Source organism: Gadus morhua, chromosome 3, assembly GCF_902167405.1.
Source record: "Gadus morhua chromosome 3, gadMor3.0, whole genome shotgun sequence".
Classification (NCBI taxonomy): Eukaryota; Metazoa; Chordata; class Actinopteri; order Gadiformes; family Gadidae; genus Gadus; species Gadus morhua.
This window is the reverse complement of record NC_044050.1, coordinates 7,803,707-7,812,917: the sequence shown is the minus strand read 5'-3', so window position 1 is coordinate 7,812,917 and position 9,211 is coordinate 7,803,707.

Here is a 9,211-nt window from a genome sequence, read left to right as displayed (position 1 = left end):
AGGACCACTCTCTCACTCCCTCTCCCCCCGTTTCTCTTTCTATCTGCCGCTCACATTTTCTGCCTCCATGCTTCAATGTCTCTCCCACACACCCTTTATTTTCTCTATCTTTCTCTCTCTCTCTCTCTCTCTCTCTCCCTCTCTCTCTCTCTCTCTCTCTCTCTCTCTCTCTCTCTCTCTCTCTCTCTCTCTCTCTCTCTCTCTCTCTCTCTCTCTCTCTCTCTCCCTCTCTCTCTGCCTGTCTCTCTCTCTCTTTACCTGTCTTAATCTCACGCTGGTCTGGGCTTCAATGTTTTTCGAACAAGACCTCTTGCCAAAGCATTTTAAGTGTTATAAAGGAACTATGAGGCAAAGGTTCATTTGAGGGGGAAAACATGGGAAGCCAAGAGCTATGGACTGTACCAGGCATGTCTGTGCCCCAGTCAGAGATACAGACACATAGAGTGAGAGGAGAGAGTGGGGTAGAGAGAGTGAAAGACTGAAAAAGTGAGAAAGAGAGTTTGGTTTGGGGGCGTGGCCTTTGTGGTATTGTGCCAATGTGCAGGGTTGCACTCCCATACACGTTTGGAACCCAATGAACTGAAAAGAAGCACGCACGCACATGTAAAAGCGTGTTCTCATAAGGTATGGGCTAACACCATCCTTCCGGTTTAGCACACATATGCATATAAAATCGCCAGACAGTTGTGTATTAGAGATACGAAAATGAAACCAGACACACAGACGCACACAGACACAGGCACACACACACACGCACAAAGTTTTACTAAAACATTTGAGTGTGGGAGTGTGTACTTGTGTTTGTGTGTGCGTGTGTGTTTGTCTTTATGGTGTGTGTGTGTGTGTGTGTGTGTGTGTGTGTGTGTGTGTGTGTGTGTGTGTGTGTGTGTGTGTGTGTGTGTGTGTTTGTGTGTGTGTGTGTGCGCGTGGACCCACATACCCCCCACTCCACAGAGGAGGTCTGAAGGCTACTTTGTTGATAACACTGATGGATGATCTTCTCCTCCACAGATAGCGCCCGGCACACACACACGCATGTCTGCTCATCGTTCAAAGGGCAGGAGGTAGGGAGGGAGAGGGGGTGGGAGCAGAGGGGAGACGGGTGGAGGAGGAGGGAGGAGGGAGGAGGAGGAGGAGGAGGTGGGAGAGGAAGAGTGAGGAGGAGAGAGGAGGAGGAGGGAGGAATAGGGAGGAGAGAGGAGGAGAGACCTGGTTGGAGGGGGAGGGAGGAGGGTTGAAGGGAAGGGAGAAGGTAGTGGGAGGGAGAGCAAGGAGGAGGGAGGGGCGAGAGAAGTTGTCGTGAGAAGAGAGAGATTTGTTTATGTTAACGCCTGTCTTCCTCACATTTAGTCTTTGTGTGTGTGTGTGTTTGTGTCTGGGAGGGCGGTAAGGGGGGTTGACCTACAACAGAGCAGCGAGATGAAAGTCATGGCGGGAATGGATGAGTGGAACACAGTGCATGGCAGAGTCCCATCATGTTGTAGGGAGTCATTAAGAAGAGCGTCCACGTTGCAGGGAGTCACTATAAAGAGCGTGCACGTTGCAGGGAGTCACTATAAAGAGCGTGCACGGTGCAGGGAGTCACTATAAAGAGCGTGCACGTTGCAGGGAGTCACTATAAAGAGCGTGCACGTTGCAGGGAGTCACTATAAAGAGCGTGCACGTTACAGGGAGTCATTATAAAGAGGGGCACGTCACAGCCGGCCCGCCTGTGATTTCTCCACATGGGTCATTAAGAGGGCTTTGGAAAAAAAGATTTCTGCATAAATAGTTCTGTGTTAAACTTTAGCACTTTGCAGCAGAATAATATTCTTCCCCAGCGGCTGTATGGCGTTCAGGTCCCACAAACCAAGGTCTCACACCCTACAAAGTATGATAGTGTGTGTGAGAGTTTATGATAATGTGTGTGAGAGAGAATGATAGCGTGTGTGCTATAGAGTGTGAAAGTGAATGATAGAGAGTACTTGAGAGAAATCCTTAAAGTTTGTTTGAGAGAGTAAGATAGTGCCAGAGAGAGTGCATGATAGTGTGGGAGAGAGAAGAGAGTCTCATCATCTCATTTTCGTCCGCTTATCCGGGGTCGGGTCGCGGGGGGAGCAGCTCAAGCAGGGGGCCCCAGACTTCCCTTTCCCGGGCCACATTAACCAACTCTGACGGGGGGATCCCGAGGCGTTCCCAGGCCAGTGATATAATCTCTCCACCTAGTCCTGGGTCTTCCCCGAGGCCTCCTCCCCACTGGACGTGCCTGAAACACCTCCCAAGGAAGGCGCCCAGTGGGCATCCTTACCAGATGCCCGAACCACCTCAGCTGACTCCTTCCTAAGTAAAGGAGCAGCGGCTCTAATCCGAGCTCACCCTATCCCTAAGGGAGACGCCAGCCACCCTTCTGAGAAAACTCATCTCGGTCGCTTGTACCTGCGATCTCGTCCTTTCGGTCATCACCCAGCCCTCATGACCATAGGTGAGGATAGGAACGAAGATCGACCGGTAGATCGAGAGCTTTGCCTTGCGGCTCAGCTCTCTTTTCGTTACAACGGTGCGGTAACGCGAACGCAATACCGCCCCCGCTGCTCTGATTCTCCGGCCAATCTCACGCTCCATAGTACCCTCACTCGCGAACAAGACCCCGAGGTACTTAAACTCCTTCACTTGGGCTAAGGACTCGTTTCCTACCCGGAGTAAGCAATCCATCGGTTTCCTGCTAAGAGTCATGGCCTCAGATTTAGCGGTGCTGATCCTCATCCCAGCCGCTTCACACTCGGCCGCCAGCCGATCCAGTGAGTGCTGAAGGTCACAGGCCGATGATCCCATGAGGACCACATCATCTGCAAAAAGCAGTGACGAGATCCTCAGACCACCGAACTGCAACCCCTCCCCACCACAACTACGCCTCGATATCCTGTCCATGTATATCACAAACAGGATTGGTGACAAGGCGCAGCCCTGGCGGAGACCAGCACCCACTGAGAACGAAACTGACTGGCTGCCGGGAACACGAACACAGCTCTCGCTTTGGGAGTACAAAGATTGGATGGCCCTGAGGATAGACCCCCTTACCCCATACTCCCGCAGCACCTCCCACAGTTTCTCCCGGGGGACCCGGTCATACGCCTTCTCCAGATCCACAAAACACATGTAGACCGGATGGGCATACTCCCAGGCCCCCTCCAGGATCCTTGCGAGAGTGAAGAGCTGGTCCGTAGTTCCACGTCCGGGGCGAAAACCGCATTGTTCCTCTTCAATCTGAGGTTCGACGATCGGCCGAACCCTCCTTTCCAGCACCTTGGAGTAGACTTTACCAGGGAGGCTGAGAAGTGTGATACCCCGGTAATTGGCACACACTCTCTGGTCCCCCTTTTTGAACAGGGGAACCACCACCCCGGTTTGCCACTCCTTTGGCACTGTACCCGACTCCCACGCGATGTTGAATAGGCGTGTCAACCATGACAGCCCCTCAACACCCAGAGCCTTAAGCATTTCTGGCTGGATCTCATCAATCCCTGGGGCTTTGCCACTGCGGAGATGTTTGACTACCTCAGTGACCTCAACCAGGGAAATTGACGACGAAACACCATCAAACTCGAGCTCTGCCTCCAACATAGAGGGCGTGTTATTCGGATTCAGGAGTTCCTCAAAGTGTTCCTTCCAACGTCCGACGACCTCCTCAGTTGAGGTCAACAGAGTCCCAACCTTACTGTACACAGCTTGGATGGTTCCCCGTTTCCCCCTCCTGAGGTGCCGGATAGTCTTCCAGAAACACTTTGGTGCCGACCGAAAGTCCTTCTCCATGGCCTCTCCGAACTTCTCCCACACCCGCTGCTTAGCCTCCGACACGGCAGCAGCTGCAGCCCTTCGGGCCTGTCGGTACCCTGCAACCGAGTCAGGAGTCCTCCAGGATATCATATCCCGGAAGGCCTCCTTCTTCAATCGGACGGCTTCCCTGACCACCGGTGTCCACCACGGTGTCCGAGGGTTACCGCCCCTTGAGGAGCCTAAGACCCTGAGGCCACAGCTAGCCGCCGCAGCTTCAGCAATGGAGGCTTTGAACACCGCCCACTCCGGCTCAATGCCCCCAACCTCCACAGGAATGCCAGAAAAACTCCGCCGGAGGTGTGAGTTGAAGATACCTAGGACGGGGGCCTCCTCCAGACGTTCCCAGTTCACCCACACTACTCGTTTGGGCTTACCAGGTCTATCCGGAAATTTCCCCCATTCCCTGATCCAACTCACAACCAGATGGTGGTCGGTTGACAGTTCCGCCCCTCTCTTTACCCGAGTGTCCAAAACATGCGGCCTCAGATCAGATGACACGATCACAAAATCGATCATTGATCTTCGGCCTAGGGTACTCTGGTACCAGGTACACTTATGAGCACCCTTATGTTCGAACATGGTGTTTGTTATGGATAATCCATGACTAGCACAGAAGTCCAATAACAAACGACCGCTCGGGTTTAGATCAGGGAGGCCGTTCCTCCCCACCACGCCTCTCCAGGTGTCTCCATCGTTGCCCACGTGGGCGTTGAAGTCTCCCAGCAGAACTACGGAGTCCCCTACTGGAGCCCCATACAGGACTCCATTCAGGGTCTCCAAGAAGTCTGAGTACTCTGAGCTGCTGTTTGGTGCATACGCACAAACAACAGTCAGAGTTTTCCCCCCTACAACCCTTAGGCGCAGGGAGGCGACCCTCTCGTCTACCGGGGTAAACTCCAACACCGCGGCGCTCAGCCGGGGATTTATGAGTATCCCCACACCCGCCCGGCGCCTCACGCCCTTGGCAACTCCGGAGAAGAATAGAGTCCAACCCTTATCCAGGAGTACGGTACCAGAGCTGAGACTGTGCGTGGAGGTAAGCCCCACCAGATCTAACTGATAGCGCTCCACCTCCCTCACAAGGGAGGTGGAGCCCTTGTGGTTCCTTTCCCCACAGCGAGGTGACGTTCCACGTCCCCAGAGCCAGCTTCTGCCGCCCGGTTCTGGTCCGTCGAGACCCCTGACCTTCGCTGCCACCCATGTGGCTGCGCACCCGACCCCAACGGGTCTTCCCACAGGTGGTGGGCCCATGAGATGAAGAGAGGGGGGGGTGCCACGTCGTTTGTTCGGGCTGTGCCCGACCGGGCTCCGTGGCAAACCCGGCCACCAGGCGCTCGCCATCGAGCCCTCCGTCTGGGCCTGGCTCCAGACGGGGGCCCCGGGCTTCCTCCGGGCCGGGTCACATCTCCTCTTATTCCGATATTCATTGAGGATTTTTGAACCATTCTTAGTCTAGCCCCTCACCTGAGACCACTCTGCCATGAGAGACCCTACCAGGAGCACAAGGCTCCAGACAACACAGCCCTCAGGTTCACAGGGACACGCAAACCTCTCCACCACGATAAGGTGACGGTTCCAGGAGAGGTGAGAGTGTGATAGTGTATTTGAGACAGTATGATATTGTGTGCGAGAGAGTACAACAGTGAGTGAAAGAGCTTATGTGAGGGTGGTACTGGGATATAGAGAAGAGAGAGAATGAGTATTGTGTGAGAGAGTATGTAAGTCTGTGAGAGAAGTCAGTATTTGATTTATTTATTTTATTTAAATTCGAAAATTCATTGATGGCAAAGCCCTCATTTGCAATGATTTCGAGTGATTACATTGGAATACAAAGTACAAGGGAAATAGAAAGGATACATAGATATAGGAATTTAACAGAAATAACGGGATAAAAAAAGTTAAGAGCAGAAAAAGTAAACAAACATATAAATAATAACAAACAAAATTAAATAAAACAATTACATGAATGAGACAGGTGGTCTTTGAGCAATGTCTTAAAAAGGTTCAATGGAACCAAAGTGTTAATACCTAGCTCATGCTGCATAACACATGGCCTAAACAGCCACAGTATGACACATGACCTAAACAGCCTATCATACGCTGCATTTGTCTGTCCCTCCAACCTTTCTGTCCACCCTGTCCATTCATATGGTACACAGACGCAAAATGGAAACGTTGCAGTTAGTAAAATTCCACAGTCAGTGACAAAACAATCAACAACATCGACAAAAATTACATCCACATGAAATCCATAATAAAACTGGGAAAAGTTCAAATTAAACATCTGGTGGTGGTCTTGTTCCCCTGGCTGCAAGTGATTGGCAGCTTCTGTTAGCTTGCCTTCCTTTCCCTGTGGCTGCTTTTGGCACAAGAGGTCAGGCCGGCAATGTGCCAGTGTGTGTGTGTGTGTGTGTGTGTGTGTGTGTGTGTGTGTGTGTGTGTGTGTGTGTGTGTGTGTGTGTGTGTGTGCGTGTGTGTGTGTGTGTGTGTGTGTGTGTGTGTGTCTGTATGTGTGTGTCTGTGTGTGTCTGAATGTGTGTCTGTTTGTGTGTGTGTGTGTGTGTGTGTGTGTGTTTGTGTGTGTGTGTGTGTGTGTGTGTGCGTGTGTGTGTGTGCGTGTGTGCGTGCGTGTGTGTGTGTGTGTGTGTGTGTGTATGTGTGTGTGTGTGTGTGTGTGTGCGTGCGTGTGTGTGTGTGTGTGTGGTTGTGTGTTTTAAGCTAACTGGATCTGAGATGTGAAAATGAGGATGTAAATTCCATTCTCCCATTCACCCTCCGGCCCCCCCCCACACACACACACTAATGACAGAGCAACCCATAGATTTGGCTTTCCAAGATTTTGGTGTAATTCAAATAATTCTGGTTTTCGTGACACGGGTAACATGATATCTATATACTACATATGCCGTCCGCCGTGGCCACTGGAAGGGTAGAAGCTCTGTGATGGGGCTTCCTGCCCTGGGCCACGTTAAATAGGCCATTTGAGAGAAATTCTTTCCACATTGGGAATTTCCACATAGTCTCACAGACTAACTATTAGACTTGTCTCAACTGTATATCTCCAGTTTAATGGAATGCGTCCTCGAACCCAACCTACACTTCCCACCAGCTGCCCCTTCAGCTACCCTAGCCCAGACAAACACACACGCACACACACACACACACACACACACACGCACGCACGCACGCACGCACGCACGCACGCACGCACGCACACACACACACACACACACACACACACACACACACACACACACACACACACACACACACACACACACACACACACACACACACACACACACACACACACACACACACACACACACACCATCTCTTATCCATGCACGGATGAGTTAGTACTTTAATAACAGACCAAATCAACAAAGTAGTTTTTTGGGATAATTACATTGCTCAACTAATCGTTTGGCAAAAAAAGTCCCCATTGTGAGTAAACATTTCCAGTAAGAAAACAATGATCATGCCCTTTTAAATTCATGTATTTTCTTCATATTGTCTGTGAGCGTTTTGCTTACCAACCCGTTGTTCATTTCTGAAAACATTGTTTTGTTCCTGTTTTTGTCTTTGGCCTTTTTTGTTTTGTATTGTTTTGTTGCGTTGAAAAGCGACGTCACCTGTGTCTAGGTGCTGCAACAGGTGAGACACATGGAGAGAGTGAGAGACAGAGATGATGTAAGCTACTGATAATTAAAGACCTCTCCCTCTCTGCAGCACCTACTCTATCTGCGCGCTCCTTCTCCCTCTGACTGTGTTTATGGGTTTATGTGAGTCAGTGGATGACTGAGGGTGTGTTTGTTTGTGTGTTTGTTTGTGTGTGTAGGCGCGTGCACGCGTGTGTGTATACGTTTATATGTGTGTGTGTGTGTGTGTGTGTGTGTGTGTGTGTGTGTGTGTGTGTGTGTGTGTGTGTGTGTGTGTGTGCATTCTACCCAAGTGTTCTGTATTTTTGGGATTGTGTCCGCATTTTATTTGTTCAGTATGTATGTGTGTTAGAGAGAGTGTGTGTGCGTGTGTGGGTGTGTGTGTGTCAGGGGGTGGGGGGGGGGGGTATGTGTCTGTGTGTCTGGGTGTCCTGACGTGTTGAAGCACAGCACTCGCGCTGTCTGAGGACTTTGGTTGAGCTAGTAGACACCGCTAGCGTCACTATGGGAACCCTGCCTCTCTCCCTATACACACACACACACCTGTTCCCACCACGTCACCATCGGAGCTGTCTTGGCTGAGCTGTCCCCTTGGTTTAATCACAGGAGCCTATTACACTAGTCTAGCGAAATGATGATGATAGATGAAAAAAGAGACATAAGCACCTGAGCCTATGAGTGCATCCATTAAAAGACTGGGATGTATAACTAACAGTCGGCAGGTGTCTGGCTATATACATGACGCATTGTGGGAATGTGTGTGTATGTGTGTGTGTGTAGGTGTGTTTCTGTGAGTGTATGTGATTGTGTGTGTCTGTGTGTGTGGGTTTATGCACATGTATTTGTCCGTGGGAGTTTGTATCATTATGTATCAAGTACTGACAGGTTGTTCTAATTAATGCTTTGCTTTTGCATCATGGTCTTACAGTGGCTTTTCCAGTGACTTTGTACAATATTTGGGTGTGTGTTTGTGTGTGAGTATGAGCACACGTGTGCGTATGTGTATGTACGCATGCGTGTGTTTGTAAATGTGCGAGTGTGTTAGTGTGAGTGTGTTTGTGTGTGTGTGTGTGTTTGTGTGTGTGTGAGTGTGTGTGGTAGTAAAGCAGGAAACCACCTGATCTTGATAGATTGTTGATAGAGAGCAACCTGGCTGGCCAACTGCCCTGTTCCTGGAATAAGCACATTGCAACGGCCAACCGACTTCTGCCTTATCAACATCCCCCTGTCAATGTCCTGCCTGTGTATGTTTCTTTGTTTGTGTATGTGATAATTTGGGAGAAAGTGTGTGAGTGTGTGTGTATGTGTGTGTGGGGGTGTGTGCGTAGGGTGGGTGAGGGAGAGAAAGAGAGAACGATTTGCATGTATTGTGGCAACCCGCTACCCCGATGTGCCGGGCTCCACGTATGAATCACACGTGGTAGTGAGGGTTAAGCCGCACTCGGCATTTATTGCACACAATTGGGACCAATAACGTAATCGCGGTCTCCAGGGCCTCCGTGGGCCTCTAGTCGCTCGCGGACCAGAGCGCTTCCTTCTTCCTCGCTCCCGCCCTCCCAATGTCAGTCCGCCTGCTCCTTTTAAAACGGCTCCTCTGCCTCCGGCCAGGTGTCCCCCAATCTCGCTGGTTGGGGAGAGAGTGATGCTCTCCGTCGCCACTCAGTGGGTGGCGGCGGTATACGCCGTGAATCACCCCACCTCGGACCCGCCCGGTTGAAGTGGCGGGATGCCACAGC